Raw genomic sequence first — 17,866 nt, 5'->3', positions numbered from 1 at the left:
AAAGTATTTCTTAAAGTCCCCCTGTGGTGAAGATTTTAATGTTGTTTATGTGTCTCGGTGGTGTTTTTAATAGGTCTTAAGATAAACCATGTGCAAATTCATAAGTCGACACCATTGCTGAGTATTTTCTCCTTAAAACTGCAGTGAACCAAAGACAGTCGCTGTCAAAGTAATCGCTGGTGTTTCTGACATTACATATGACCTTGTAACCAATCAGATCAGCTGAGTGAGTGAGTGGAGGCGGGGCTCATTTGCATATTAATAAAACCACGTATACTAAATGAGGCAAGGGTGTCAAATTACATTCGAGCTATTTTAAAGCATGAAGATTTTTTATTCAAGGATAAAACATTTAAATATGACATTTTGGTGATCAAAATTTGTTTAATGGATACAATTATTGACTTTAAGAAATGGGCTTGAGTATTTTAAATAGTTTTGTTAAAGTCCCCCATGCGGGGAAAATCAAGCTTTTAAATGTTGTTTATGTGTCTATGTGGTGTTTTTAATAAGCTTTAAGACAAACCATGTGTAAATTCATAAGTTGACACCATTGCTGAGTGTTTTCTGAAGCAAAGACAGTCTCAAAAACACGGTTTGAAATCACTGTTGTTTCTGATAATATGCATATATAGATATTATTAAGAATATTAACATTAATTTCACTATCAGATGTCTATGGAAATTTGTTTCCGCCACAGAATGAAAAATAAAAAAAGGTAATTGCGACTTCTCACAATTCTGACTTTTTTCTCACAATTGCGAGTTTGCATCTCGCAATTCTGACTTTATTTCTCAGAATTGCGAGATATAAAGTCAGAATTGCGTGATATAAAGTCGCAATTGCGTGTTATAAAGTCAGAATTGTGAGATATAAACTATTCTGAGGGGGAACAAGTTAGTCCTTTTTCCATTAGAATTGGCCTGATAACTCACAATTGCGAGTTTCTCACAATTCTGAGAAAAGATGACTTGCAATTGTGAGAAAAAAGTCAAAATTGTGAGATAAAAAGTTGCAAATCTGTCTTTTTTTCTCACAATTGCGACTATTTCTCAGAATTGCGACTTTAAATCTTGCAATTGCGACAATTTCTCAGAATTGCAACTTTATATCTCGCAATTGCGACAATTTCTCAGAATTGCGACTTTATATCTCGCAATTGCGACAATTTCTCAGAATTGTGACTATATCGTGCAATTGCGACATTATTTCTCAGAATTGCGACTTTATATCTTGCAATTGTGACTTTATTTCTCAGAATTGCAACTTTATATCTCACAATTGCGACTTTATATCTTGCAATTGCGACAATTTCTCAGAATTGCGACTATATCTTGCAATTGCGATGTGATTGCGACTTTATATCTCGCAATTGCGACAATTTCTCAGAATTGCGAATTTATATCTCGAATTGCGACTTTATTTCTCAGAATTTGTGACTTTATTTCTCAGAATTCAGACTTTATATCTCGCAATTGCGACTTTATTTCTCACAATTCTGACTTCATATCTCGCAATTGTGAGATAAAAAGTCACAATTATTATTATTTTTTTTTATTCAGTGACAGAAACAAGCTTCCATAGATGTCTGAGCAGCTATTATTGCAAAAGCTTCTAATTGTAAAGCCTAAAACTTTTACCAACAAGGACGTACCATAGTAATACTATCCAATTTCTTTAAGTACACTGGAGTACCATTTAAATACTACTGTTTATGAATATGGTATCATTCAGTATAGGCAATATCAAAGTACCAGGGATCCTGCCAGCACCCGTTTTGTAAAAGAGTCAGATTAAAACTACGAAAATAAAGGACACAAAAAAACATGAAAATGAAACGAAAAAGAAAAACATGCTACTTATGTCACACTGAGCCTCCCATCAAGCACGAGCATGTGGTTTCACATCAGCGGTGTGTCTGAATGGAGGACGCGAGACAAAAAGCCCCTCAGAACACACTGAGCCGTCTCCTGCGCTGCTTTGATTCCAGCTTAAGGCACAAGGTGTGTGTGTGTGTGTTAGCTCAGGGCTGTCACTTAGCCATTCCAGCTCTTTCCACACACTCACCTGAATAACGCTCTGAGAGAAAGACACACACTTCAGTGGAATGCTAATGCTCCAGAAATACACACCTCGCTGTGTGTTTTGTGCTTTTGAGACTTGGAGACAAACTGATTTAAGTGGTTTGAGTGGAAAATTTAAGACGGACAAAACAACAAAAACAAAATACCGACTTGTAAATTTTTCAAAATAAAAACGACAGCAACAAACAGCTTGTCATGGACTTAACAAAATTAGTGACGGAAGATTGTAAAGCAACTATAGTGTGCTTGTGATTATTCACAACTACTTTTTTTCAGAATACCATAACAACTGCATAGCAACACACCAAAATAACGCTTTCATTCGCATGCAAACGCAAGCTCATGCGAAAACTTTTGCATTCTTTTGCTTCTCAAAGTTAAAGTTTGGGGATTTACCTGTGAATTCACACGTGTGAGCAATACAACATTGATATGTTACGACATGACCTTGACAGAATGATGTTTTTGCAGTAAAGCTGAGCAGATTGTCCATTTTTGTTCATGTGTCATGATGCAGTTCCTAATACACGTCACCAAAATGTCTGAAAACCAATCTACTTGTTTTACACTTTTAAACACCAGTCTAATGCTATTAAAGGGAGAGTTCACTTTGAAATACATGTTTGCTATGTTTTAGCTTACCTCAAGGGCATCCAAGATGTAGGTGTCTTTGTTTCCGCAGTAGTTCCAGTTTTGATGTTTTTAGGTCAAACCGTTCTTGTCTGTCAGTCATATAATGGAGGTCTATGGTCACCACCTCAAAAAGCATGCACAGAGAAGTCCAAATTAAACATGATTTAATGACTCGTGAATGTAAGTACACATTGATGGCCTAAGACACGAAACGAGCGGTTTGTGTGAGAAAATGAACAGTATTTATATAGTTTTTACCTCTTGTAACCACAGCCACATCCAAGTGATCTGAGGACACTTTGTGGCCACAAGAGGTAAAAACGATATAAATACTGTTCGTTTTCTCACACAAACTGCTCATTGAGTGTCTTAGTCCATCAATGTGTACTTACATTTACGAGTCATTAAATCATGTTTAATTTGGACTTCTCTGTGCATGCTCTTTGAGGTGGTGACCATAGACCTCCATTATATGAACGGTTTGACCTAAAAATATCAAAATTGAAAATACTGTGGAAACAAAGACACCTACATCTTGGATGCCCTTGAGGTAAGCTAAAACATACCAAAAAATAATTTCAAAGTGAACTATGCCTTGATATGAGCTAATAGATTTGCAGCCATTGGCTATTTTTCATCATCTAATTCGATTTCAGAGACAAGCTGTGTGTTTTGTAAGACTAGTTCATGTTTAATCCCTGTTTTGGCCATGAGAGCGAAAACAGGCTTGTGTTGTATGCGAGGCAAATTAAAATGGTTTTGATTGTGATATGCCTCTAATGTCAGCCGCAGTTACATTTCTCATTACGCGGATCGTTTGGTGGGTGGTTTGTTAAGCAGTAAAATGCGTAATGAGGCGTTGTGCGCCGCTGCAGTGTAAATTTGTAAAGTTTTATGATTGATGTCTTTAAAAGACAATCCTGCTCATATGTATGCACACCCACACCATCCCATCATTGATAGGCTGTGGATGAAGCAAAAAAAAAAACTTTCTTCAAATTATCCATCTCTGGCACTGGCACACCAGAAGAGCGATTGAGGAGCGTCGTGATTGAGCGAGTTTGTAGGAATATCTGCTCTAGCCTCAGAAAGCTGTCTGTCAATCCGTGCCAGATAAATACTATCTCTGATCTATTCGCGACTGAATGGCATATGTGCATGTATGGAGAAGTGTTCTGCATGTTGGGAGTTTTTTTTTTTTTTTATCATCCGACACCCCGCGAGGCTGTTGTTCAGAAACCTGCCGTTCAAGCAGGAGATTTCAGCCTGTCTGCAGGCACTTCTCCTTCACAGCTACGGGTCACTATTATTATACGTTTTAGACACTCCAGATGTGCTTTTCAAAGTACTTTCTTCCCTCCAATACAGAAAAGTGTTGAATAAGGTCAACTGGGGAAGCTGTACTATATTTTAAGTTTCCGCTCACTCACTTAAAATTGTTGGGTTAAAATAACCCAACGAATAACCCAATTATGGGGTGGTATAGCAACTTGAATGAATGGAACTTGGAGCAGGCTTCATTCAATAGTTTAAATTTATTTTAAGAGTGCTGGCCTAATATTTAGAGTACATTTATGGAAGAAAGAGGCCGCACTTTGCATAGACAGTTTATTTTACAATCTTGTAAAATAAACTGTCTATGCAAAGTGCGGGCTTTTTCTTTCATATGTGTTATAGCACCTTCCCAACTGTGGGTTATTTTAACCCAATGCATAGTTGGGTTAAGTAACCCAACAGTTGAGTTAAATATTTAACCCAACAGTTGGGTTATTTCTAGAAATTTCCCAACGATTTAAAAAAAAAATGACCCAATATTTTTTTTTCAAATAACCCAACATATTGACCCAATATGTGTAACCCAACAGTTTGGTTAAACAAATAACCCAACGTTTTTTTTTTACTGTACTTTCTCCTTCTTCATACACTCTAGTTGCTTTAACCCGACATTGGGTCAAGTATGGACAGACCCAAACGTTGGGTTAAAAATGTGATTAAAAAATTTACCTCAATGGCTGGGTTTGTCCATATTTGACCCAAAGTTGGGTTAAAACAATCCAGCATTTTTTAGAGTGCATATAATAAATTAATATATATATATAGTCCTTAGAAATAGTCCTTAGAAAGTCCTTAGGTCAAAAGGCCAAATACACCCAACAACCCGAACCCACCTGTGAACTCCAATCTTTGATCGTAACAGAGACCCTTTTCTCTGAATGTGAACAGTGTTATGGTGAGATTGAAGAGGAAGGAATAATGATTTGTGCCCATTTTGGTGTGATTGCAGAATTGAGTGAGAAATCAAGCGAATCACTCCAGCAGCTGTTTCCTCATCATCTGAAACGTCTCCAGAGCCCCCCCGGGTCTCCTCAGGAAATAAAACCATCTAAATGTATCCGTGTTCTTCGGCGTAAATTCAACCAGACAGCGGTGTTAATTAAAAGAAATAACGGCTGAGATTGAATGCAATTGCTGTGAAAGGAAAAGGGAAGTGAGTTTGGAAGACGGACGTCGCATGCGGCGCACAAACGCTCTGTTATGGAGCATGACTGCCACCCTGGAGCTCAATGCCAACATCTAAACAAACATGAGGATCGTGATTAAATACATAATTACACTGACTCTTTGGTGGATCCTGCTTTGAACAAAAAAAAAAAATCTATCTATTATTTAATCTAATTTCGCCGGTTTTCAGTGCAAGAATTTTAAAACAACATAGAAGTATAAAAGATGATTATTTACCTTACATTTATTTCGCTTGGAAGATTATTTTGGTCTTATTTTAAGTATAAGCTTTACTACTTGTATTGATGCTTAGAAAATTAATGAAAATTTTATTGGATGTATTAATCTTGGATTACATTTATAGGCAAATTGTTTTTGACTCATTTTAAGTGTAAATTTACTAAATTTACTTAAAAAAATAAAAAAAATATTCTCTGAAGTCTTACTATATTGTGTGATTTTTAATTGGATATATTTATCTTGCATTACATTTATTTATCTGGGCAAATTGTTTTTGTCTTGTTTTAAGAGTAAAATTTACTAAATTTACTTAAAAAAAACTCAAATGTATTCTCTAAAGTCTTACTATCTTATGCAATTTTTCAAGTATATTTATCATGAATTAAGTTTCTCTTGACAAATAATTTTTATTTTTATTTTAAGTGTAATCTTCTTTAAATGTACTTGTATTTATGTTTAAAACAAGAAAAAGAGTTTTTTTTTTTTTTTTTTTTTTTTTTAAAGTATGCAATCTTATAATGCTTTTTCCTCACAAGTATATTGATTGATTTAAGGATTTTGGTAACACTTACTAAGAACGAACAATCCTTCATCAGCATTTGTAAAACTTTTAGTCACGATTAATCGCGATTAATCACATCCAAAATAAAAGTTTGTGTTTACATATATATGTGTATGCACTGTGTATAATTATTTTGTGTGTGTATATATATATATATATATATATACACACACACACACACACACACACACATGCTTGTATATATTTAAGAAATATTTGTATGTATTTACTGTATATAGATTTATATATAATTTCTATTATATATAAATATTTCATATATAAATAATATTTGTTCTTGAATATACATGCATGTGTGTGTATTTATATAAACAAAATAATTATACACAGTGCACCCACATATATTATGCAAACACAAACTTTTATTTTGGATGCGATTAATCGTTTGACAGCCCTAATTTTAACATTTACAAATACTTTATTAATATCTTGTCAACATTAGTTAATGCACTGTGAACTAACAATGAACAACTGGATTTGCTCATGTTAGTTAATACATTAACTTACAGTATGTTTAATAATTGAACCTTATTGTAAAATGCTACTTTTTAGATTTGAAGCCAAAAATGTTAATATTTTTGCAGTGTGCTACAAAGAGAGAGTCCCGAACAAAAGCAAAGCTGGCCACGCATGCAGTCGTCCATTAAACTGCAACTCCTGCGTTCCAATCAATGAGACCCTGGAGCCATAAACGCCCATCGATCTGTGCCAGGGGCAAAGTGTGGCATTAGCCAACAGGCATTCAGGGGAGCAAGGCTTTCTGGGCATTGTGTGTTTTTGAAAAGGTCACTTTCTATTGTGTATAATCCTTACTTGGCTCTTTACTCCAACAACTAAAGGCAACGACGCCTGGACTTCTGCTTCAACAGCGTTACCTGCTGAGAACCACAACACAACTACAGACAGAGCTGAAAACACAACGCCGTATAGAGGTCAGCAATACAATTCAAAGTCTTTTCTAATAATATAACTCATCTGTTGGGCTGGGTGCTACAGTATGATGATGATGATGATGAATCCTGGATATTACAGCAGCTTTACATACACTAACAAATGAAAAACACAGAGTAAAATTAGGGATCATTTGTTATACTAAGGGCAACTTTTGCTTATGCGTTTTTTAATAAATACGCAATTCATTTTTACACATATTTTATATACGACTTTGAATGCATCACTTCCAATCAGAATTTAAGAAACAGTTTTTCTATTTTGAGTCTTATTAACACTGGTATAATGTGAGACTTATCATTTATTTATTAAAAAATACTTTTTTAATATTGTTTTGCATCCATACAATTTTAGCAATATATGAACACAAATAATAATTTAAAATAAATAATTAAAATAATGCAATTTTTGTGTAACTCTGATATGAAATTAAATTCCGAGATGATGCAATATGTTCGTGACAACTTGAAAATACTCAGAGGTCCTGTATACTTAGAAGTAATGCAATCCAATAGTAGTGTACTTATTTTCTTGGTAACACAATATTGCAGTTTACAAGCAGTCGATGCCCCACGAATGACTGGTCTTAGCGTTTACACGCGAGGATACAGAGAAATAGATATTATCCAATTTTTCTGCTGTTATGTGACCATTCAGCTCAGGAAAAACTCTTTTATTGATGTTGATATATCAGCAGCCATTTCCCAGGACAATTACATAAACCTGCACTGCATAGCCTTTAAAACCCAAAGCTGCAGCAAAAAAATCATGTAGATTAATAACCCTCTGAAGAGCTTTGACTGCGCTAAATTATAAAATGTCTCCATCATGATATGAAAGCTGCTTTTTCATTTCCAAGGCCAGAATCTTTAGGCTCCAAGTTCTCATTTGTAGAGGTTATACTCACACAAAAGAAGAATTAATCTGAGACTTGATTCGTTCGCTTTCAAAAAGGCCAAGTCAAAAAGCATCTTCATACGTAACTTTCTTTATGGAAAGCTTTATTAAAATAGGGTCCAAAATTAAGTCAACAAAGGACAAATTGAAATCATTTATGAAACTACAACGTATGGTTAAAAACAAATTGTGAGAACAATATTATGAACTTCGTTGATGTCAAACGGTAAAAAATAAAATAAAAAAATACAGAAAAAAATTGGTGTAGTATTTACTTTACAACTGATTAAAAAGAAATGGCAAGTGACATTCAATTAAATGTGAAATTTTAAAGGAGAAAGACTGAAATATTTTCTGGTAAAATGCAACCTTTCAGAATACTGCAATGTTACGCCAGTAGGTGGCGACAATTGAGAGAATCATTTATGAGAGAATCATTGAGTCGTTCACTTGAACGATTCATTCAAAACATTGATTCATTCAGGAACAAATCAAGTCAGTGAGTTATTCAATCAAATGATTTGTTCAAAAGCACTGATTCATTCCAGGAACGAATCTAGTGACTCTAGTAAATCTAGTGAATCTAGTGACTCATTAGCAAATCAGTGATTCATCCACTTATTCTTTCAGGAATGAAATAGACACACACACACACACACACACACACACACACACACACACACACACACACATATACATATATTATACACTACACAATCCCAAAAAATAAAATAAAGTTGCTGTATGGATTCAAAAAGTGAAATGCTTAAAGAGTCTATGATTGGGTTATTATTGCAGTGATTATTATGTTGTTGTTGTTGTTGTTAATCATGTTACATGTTTGCCAACAGTTGTAAGTTTTAATTTCTTCAACAACCATGTAGGAATGGCCATCATGGCCATATTCCAGGATGACAATGCCAAGATCCATCAGGCTCAGATTATGAAAGAAATATTGTAGGGAGCATTTCGAATCATTTCACACATGAATCGGCTCCTCTGAGTCCAGATCTTAAACTCACAGAGAGTCTTTGTGATGTGCTGAAGGAGACTTTACAGAGAGCTCGACCAAAAATTGATGCACATCTTAATGGAAATAACATCATGACATTTATTTCCATCAAGAGGTGCTTCGATTAGTTGCAACAAGTGTGTGATGAATTATGTGTTGATTTATTACATGTCTAAAAGTGTAATTCCAACAGTGGAGACATGAATATGTATTTAAAATGGGTCATGTCTGTTTTATGATGAGCGTTCGTGACTCTCCTGTTCGAACTCGTTCATCAAAATGAACAAATCTTTTTTCAAGTCATTTGGTTCATTCAACGAACGAAATGACTCGGGAAAAAGATTTGTTCATTTTGATGAATGAGTTCGAACAGGAGAGTCACGAACGCTCATCACAGAACAGAGCAAGGCAACCATTTGAGCTTATAAAACTTAAACTTTGTTATTTATTTATTAAATGAGCGATCGTTTAGCTTGATAAGACCCTTATTCATCGTCTGGAATCGTTTAAAGCCCTTGTAGTTTTCACTGAAACTGTCTTTTGGACCTTGAACCGTTTGGTTCCCATTGAAGTCCATTATATGAGAAAAATCCTGGAATGTTTTCATCAAAAACCTTAATTTCTTTTCGACTGAAGAAAGAAAGACAAAGACATCTTGTATGACATGCGGATGAGTAAATTAACAGCAAAAGTTTTTTTTTTTTTTTTAAGTGAACTACTCCTTTAAGGCAAATATGAGCACAAGTAATTGCCTTTTAAACACTAACACTAATAACATAAATCCAAAACAACATATTAAGTTAAGTATTAAGAACAAAAAAACAAAAACAAAAAAAAAACTGTTGGTTTGCTTTCAGAGTCACACAAATAGCTGGACATCTCCAATAACATTCATCCGACAGAAATCGATGTAAACAGGGGATTGTGCTTCTCCATCCTCCGTTTCTTCCTGTCTTTGTCAATTGTGTTGTTTTTCTGACCCTCAATTTGCACTGTCAGAAATGTTTCATCATGACCCTTGTTCTGTTCTCTATACTAAACGACTGCTTGCTCTGGGCCTTGGTTTATCGTGGGCTTCCCCAAAGAAGCGAACCGCCGAGTGAATGAGACCCTCCACAGCGTGAGCAAAGGGTGAAAGGTGCCTCTCGGGTGCCAATCATCACAATACGCCGGTCTACAGGAACGACAGACAATCTGCAGCCGCTACACAGGTGTCTTAAACTTCCTACTGTCTCACGTCGCGCGTAATGAGTGTTTCGCTTTCCCAGGGCTAGTGGATCCTGACAGACGTCACCTTTTCAAAGGGGATTGAGCCCAAATAAAATTGTCACGCCACATGAGCGCCACTTCTCTCAGTGAACCGCCATCAAGCAGATATACTAGACACCACACTCGTCCTCTATCGCCGTTTTGAGTTTACGCCCCGATCATACATCTTGCTCTGAGAATTGCGCTCCACATATTGATTCCAAGTCAATTTTATAGTCCAGTGGTCCCGGGGCTCGACTGCCCGGTTCACCCGGTCTCTGTCCGTATTTATGTTTATATTTATGTTACACCCCGACGGAGTCATTTTCACGTGGACAATCACGTTACCAGGGAAACTGATCTTTACGAGAGAGAAAACATCCCTTCCCTAGCCGTCGGTCTCTTCCCGTGGGGTTGAGTGGCTCGCTGGAAATACTTACATATGCATTGAATTCGTGACACAACAATGTTTATTCAAAACGGCAAGCCGGGAGATTTCCGGAGCCAGACAAACATCTTTATGGCATCATTAAGCACCACAAATCTTATTTGGTTTGTGCGTGGCCAACGATTTGTCAAACGACACAATCACCACAAGAGAAATGAGCAAAATATAGTGAAGCAAACTTAAAATGAGTAAAAGTCATCTAGGTCTCTCTTTTACTTTTCATGCACCAGCATGGTTTTTATTTATTGAAAAATGCACTTGCAATGTTCCCTAATTTGCAATTGGCTTTGGATAAAGCATTGTCAAGTTGTCCACGTTTTTATTCAGCTCTGCCCAAACTTGAGACGGCGTTCAAACAACGAAGGACGAAAGAAGGCAACTCACTGACTTGACTATTTATATTGCAGAGGTATTTGCAGAAGCAATATTGATAATCTTTAAAGATAAAATTAGACAAAAGAAACACATTAATATAATAAAGATGTTATTTAAACTAACATTTAAACTATTTTAGTTCATTCTTGGCTAAAAACACTTGGTTCTTTCAAAAATATATGTGCTCATTAACGTATATTTACTTCGTTCAAGTTATAAAGTATTCTCGTGAGTGTATAATATGCCATTGAAAATACATACGGGTAAGGGGTTCTAATGTCGGTCGCCTCCATCTTGAAAGTACTTTAGCCAAAGAGGGACATATCCGTTAATTCAAGCTTACGTTTGAGTTAACACTCATAGACAAGGTCGAACTGGAAGCCAAGTTAATCTTGGACTACATTGGCCACCGTAGGAGTTAAAATGAAAGCAAGAAAGTAATATTCATTCGATGGTCATATACCTTTTCACCGCTAGATGGGGGTCAAAATCACACAGTGTAGCTTTAACGTCTCATTTACCATCACCATATTACCTACAATATAAATCAACTACATCAAAATGCTTTGACAAGAAATAATAAATGTTAACAAACTTGAACACCTTTCCCTCAATTCACACCAAATCCTACAAAATCTTAGCATCAATCAGTACTGTAGCAAACAAACTTGAAAAATCCAACAAATATGCTGAAACACAATACTGATCTCTTACAACTTATAGTTTACGTCAAAAAATAAATAAATTCATGTTCATACCAGTCGCGTTTTTAACTGAATGTGGGTGAAGTCCAGCAAGAGATCTTCTCCAAACTTTTCACCTGCATGTGCCATGTGCTCTCGAGGTGCAACACTTTATTGTTCCCCCTTGGAAACAAACCCTCTCAACAGTTCCCGCCCAGTCACCACACTACACTGCCCTCTACAGGAATTTCTGAGTATGACGGAATTTAAAGTAAAACCTCATTATTTTGACGAAACAAGCATCTAAGTGACTGAATGTGCACTGACATTCAAAAGTTTAGGCTTTTTAATGTTTAATGTTTCTGAAAGTTTGACTGTACGATTGACTGTACAACTAGATTTGACAAAAAAAAAAAAATCGAAGGTAATTTTTTACAGACTGCTATAGAAAGAGGAGCAAATGGATCGAAACAACTGGACTCCAGTCAGCGAAAGGTGGATTTGCACTTATCATTTTTGTGTCAATATGCTGAATTTAGCTGTAAAACCATTCCCATATATTTTGTATTGTTATATATATTAACAACTCAATTAAATATATATCATTGCATATTCTGCATTGGATGTTTTTTAATAAACACTGACCAAAAAAAACAACAACAAAAACTGGACAATATGATGATATATAGGCTATATGTAACACAGATATTAGTGATCAGCCGGATTTAGACCTACCTATATTGTATTTATATAAAGCATTCACAGGCAAATTTGCTTTATATATAGGTCTATATTGCTTTTATTTCCCCGGTGTTGAAATCAGGCAAACATAAATGAATGCATTCCCTCAATAGTTGAATAGTTGTCACGTGTGTTGGCAGAAGATATATTTGAAACATTTCTTATTTTTTACCAACGTTCAAAACAGTTATGCTATTCATTTTTCTTTTTCTTTTTTAGGAAATCATATAACAACTTTTAAAAGATTGTTTGGTGAATAGAAAGTTCAAAACTGAGTCTATTTACAAGACATTTTCTTGTCTAAATAATGTTCTGTCTCAAACGCGGCCGCGTCTGTACGGTAAAGCTATTATTCATGCAACCCAAGGTGGCTTTGCTGCAGATAGTGTTATTGTGTTCCATCATGTCATGAATAGTTTTCTGTTTACTTCTCTATGGTTTCATTCACTCATGCAACTGCAGATGGCCTCGGCGCTCGTGTTCATCATTTGAGATGCTTCAGTGTCATCTGAGGGTCTCTCGGCCCTGGCCCGTCTCTAGATAAAGGCACTCGGGCTCTGGCCTCATCTGGTGTTGTAGCTCCAGATTGTCAAATGAAAAGGGACCTTCACTGCAAACCTAACCAGAGGACTGCAGATATAAAGCACTGTTACAAAGTGAGCTTGGATCTGAGACAGAAAATAAGGTGGGAAATTATATTAGTTTTTACTTTTTTGAGCAATCCAACTGATCTGAAACGGCTATTTCAGGCATCCTATCTATAAAAGAGGAAATCTTGAAATCTTAAAAACTGCTGGCTGAAATCTCAATAAAATAAATAAATATGACATGAACCGTCACATAAATATTGTGTCTAATGCTCAAACAGTGCTGCTTTAAAGGCCATTCCACACCCCGATCCCTAAACCCACCCTTAAACCTACCTAGCTCCACCCCCTGATCCCTAAACCCACTGCTAAACCGACCCAGCTCCACCCCCTGATCCCTAAACCCACCCCTAAACCTACCTAGCTCCACCCCCTGATCCCTAAACCCACCCCTAAACCTACCTAGCTCCACCCCCTGATCCCTAAACCCACTGCTTAACCGACCCAGCTCCACCCCCTGATCCCTAAACCCACCCCTAAACCTACCTAGCTCCACCCCCTGATCCCTAAACCCACCCCTAAACCTACCTAGCTCCACCCCTGATCCCTAAACCCACTGCTTAACCGACCCAGCTCCACCCCTTGATCCCTAAACCCACCCCTAAACCTACCTAGCTCCACCCCCTGATCCCTAAAGCCACCCCTAAACCTACCTAGCTCCACCCCCTGATCCCTAAACCCACCCCTAAACCTACCTAGCTCCACCCCCTGATCCCTAAACCCACCCCTAAACCTACCTAACTCCACCCCTGATCCCTAAACCCACCCCTAAACCTACCTAACTCCACCCCCTGATCCCTAAACCTACCCAACTCCACCCCTCAGATCTGGATCCGACTCCACCCCCTGGATCTTCTGTACTGCAATGAGGTGCTACCGCAATATGCTGGCTGAGGATGCGGAAAACGCAGAAAATCGAACCCGATCCGAATTTTTTTATGACGGACGAAAGTTTCTGAGGCGGTGTGCAAGCGTGATTGACATAATGTGAGATCGCTTTTTTTTTTTTTTACGTCCGAAAACAAGGGCCTTAACACTTCCAAAATGACATTTATTTTCAAAAAATATTCAGCAAAGGTCATGTCTAGACGCTTGGTTGTCATTCCACACCAAACAACAAAGCAGCACACGGAGTTAAGACTCGGGCAATTATTCCCTCTGTCTTGCAGGTCTGGATCAGTCTCCGCACATCTCATCTGCATTCTGTTTGATCCAATTTATAGAGTTGGGCTGAGAGGACAGCGTCTGAAACCAGAATCACAGTGGATTGCTCCACTCCACTTTATCTACTTCAGTTAAATTACTTCGGCATCAGATAGAAAACCTCAGACTCGGAGAGGAATGACAAAAATGAGCAAGAGAAAGAAAGACAGAGAAAATGCTTGGTTTCTGGGAAACAGTATAGCGTCATCCCAATTTAAGGTTATCTGATGCTCTTTCTTTGGTCCGAGCCACCAGGGACCAGATGCAGGAGCTTTTCCTCGCAGTGAGTTCTTCCGATGGCCACTGATTGACGTGGAACGATCAGCAGGGACACGGGATATTTTGGCAGTGATGTCTATCCCTCTTATCGCAACATGCATATGGATGAGAAAGTCTCTTGAGGTTTTATTTTTTTCCCCCTTTCAACAATGAAAGGCACATTAAATATTGAAGATAACAAAACTGAAATCCCATAGAGTGAAACAGATTGTAGAAGTAAGATTGCAGAATTGCTGCATGCAAATGTACTCTTCATGCTGTGGTGGTGGTAGATCTGCCCTTACCTTTATTATGCTTTGACCCTGATATTTTCAATATAATTAATAAAAGATCAAATATAGCAAATCATTTAATTAAAAAATGTCAATAATTTAAATAAATGCATATTATAAAAAAATGCAAATAATTAACATTATAAATATAGAATATTAATAAGCAATTTAGCTATTTTAATGTTGAAATATTTGTAGTCAACAAATTCTGAAAAAAAAAAACCATTATATATATATATATATATATATATATATATATATATATATATTAGGGCTGGGCAATGATTAATCGCAATTAATCGCATCCAAAATAAAAGTTTATAATTATGTATAATTATTATGTATATAAAAATTCACACACGTGCATGTATATATTTAAGAAAAATGTGTTATTAATATATAAAATATTAATATTTATTTTTAAAATAAATTATGTATATATATATATATATACATAATTTATTTAAATATAAATATTAATATTTAATATTTAAGAAATATGTGCATGCATATACTGTATATATACAGTATATGCATGCACACATTTCTTAAATATATACAAGCATGTGTATTTATATATGCAGAATAATTCTACACAATACACACACATATATTATGTAAACACAAACTTTTTTATGCGATTAATCTTGATTAATAATTGCCCAATAATTGCCCATAAATAAAATATATTTATTTATTTATTTATTTATTTTACTTTAACCATTATTATATTTCATCTATAACGGAAAAAAAAATGTTGCATTAATTTTTTTATAATGGCAGTTTAACATCTGTCGACTGATTTTAGATTAGGTCAGAAGTTCATATAAAAATTAAAAAGAGGTTAATTTCAAAAGTACGGCAATTATTTTTACAAGTGCATCATTGGGATCTCTGGGACCCTGAACAGAAAGAAAGTCAAGTTAATTTAACAGAAAACGAAGGTTAATTATGTAATTCAGTGCGGTGTAAAACTCTCTCACACATAAGGTGAACCAAATAAATTAGCATTCCGGATTTGTCCACTGATACTAATGGGATTTTCCAGAGGGCTGGTTTGAGAGAGGACCAGAAGTTAATGAATCAAACAACGAGGTGTTTGTGACTTGACCGAACTCAACCAAGCTTCTCAAGGGCGACTTTGACTGTTTAGAGAAGCATACTAACATACACCTTCTGTATGCGGTATATATATATATATATATATATATATATATATATATATATATACCGTGCACAGGACATATGAATGCATATTGATGCATGCTTTTTAACATCTCTATTTTGAATCCCTATTTGACAAAAGGTACAAAAACGGATTAAAAAACTGTACTTCCATGCTATACGCCCATGCAACCTGAGGAGCTAATGCACGTGATAAATATAGCACTGTAACCTTTTTTAATACCAAGCACAATACGATGGAAGCTTGTAGCCACTGAATAAAGAATAAAAAAAGGGTATTTCTGACTTTTTTTTTGAATTGCAAGTTTATATTTTGTGTACACTCTAAAAATGCTGGGTTGTTTTAACCCAACTTTGGGTCAAATATGGACAAACCCAGCCATTGAGTTACATTTTTAATTACATTTTTAACCCAACGTTTGGGTTTGTCCATATTTGACCCAAAGTTGGGTAAAAACAACCCAGCATTTTTAGAGTGAATCTATTGTGAGAAAGAGTTACGGAAACAAGCTTCGTTCACAGTCCTCAGGCTTGCAGTGAACACAGACACGGAGTGTGTCCTTCTGAGGAAAAGGCACATGAAGAAGAAGTGTTTCTCTCAGCTCTGCTGCCGAGTGTATCTGGAGATCAGGGAGAGATTGTTGGAAACTACAGAGCTAGAAAGAAGAAAAGGTTATGTCAACGCACAGCAGATAACCACGCTCTCTGACAAATTAGATACCTCGAAGTTATAATACCTCACAGAGAAAAACGATCACAAACGAGATTCCCACAATGCACTTTTTCTCCTGGGTTTACACTCTAAAAAAAAATGCTGGGTTGTTTTAACCCAATTTTGGGTCAAATATTGACAAACCCAGCAGTTGGGTTACATTTCTGAATTGCATTTTTAATCCAACATTTGGGTTTGTCCATATTTGACCCAAAATTGGGTTGAAACAACCCAGCATTTTTGGCTTTTGGTGTGATCTGCTTTAGAAAAGCTTTGTTAAGGATTGTGTCCGTCAGTCTGCGAGGGTTCGCGAACAGAAACACGTGTTTGCTCTCTCGCCCCTCTCTCTCTCCGTGCAGAGACTCGTTTATCTCCGCTGTCAGGTAAAGGGCAATGTATGCGAGAAGGTGAAACTTTGTCTCTCGGCCTCACAACTACTTCTTTAATAAGCTTGCCGTCATGAAGACCACACACAACTTTTGTGAAAGTGACGTACAGCAGGCCTCACACACAAACTCTTCATGCACATTTAATCATTTCCTTGACAAATATGAGGAAACAACAGTTGCTGAGCTGTTGTCGACTATGTAGGACATCCTCGTGGTTTACGTCAAACACAGAGTTACGCTGGAGGACCCAATGTCATTCGCAAGAATAGCTAACGAGCCGTTATTAATTTATCAAAACTGTCATATTTTGAAGAATCACACAGTAAATAAGACTGCATGATTTAAAGGGTGGATTCAAAACGACTTTAATCAGCAGCTAATCTGTGACACGGCTAATTACTGTCAGTTCATATGAAATCAAAACAAAAACGTATATGTGTCATGTTAAGAAGCATTAAGAACCTCCTGGCAACCACCTAGCAACGCCCAGACACCTATTACAAACACTCTAGCAACCATTTAGAGGACCTAGCCACAACCAAACTATCCAAAACATAGCAACTTATAATATCGATGTTTTCAATGGTTATTATCAGTAATTAAAAATCAAACTAAATCTAATAAACTACGTTACGAAGCACGAAAATTACTTAATATATACAGTAAACACAAAAACTGTAATAAAATATTGATAAAATAAGCATAAATATATAGCCTTTTTTTTTTAAATAAATAAATACAAAAGTACACTCTAAACAATGCTGGGTTGTTTTAACCCAAATTT

General features: G+C 36.1%; 1 protein-coding gene across 2 annotated transcripts in view; it reads right to left on the bottom strand.

Annotated features, from left to right (window-relative positions):
* The window catches only part of gpc5a (glypican 5a), a 176,985-nt gene that overhangs the window by 85,286 nt on the left and 73,833 nt on the right, over positions 1-17,866 (bottom strand). The window lies entirely within an intron of this gene.

This window comes from Pimephales promelas, chromosome 6 (assembly GCF_988280905.1).
Source record: "Pimephales promelas chromosome 6, fPimPro1.hap1.1, whole genome shotgun sequence".
NCBI classification, from domain to species: domain Eukaryota; kingdom Metazoa; phylum Chordata; class Actinopteri; order Cypriniformes; family Leuciscidae; genus Pimephales; species Pimephales promelas.
This window is presented reverse-complemented; position numbering and strand designations above follow the sequence as displayed.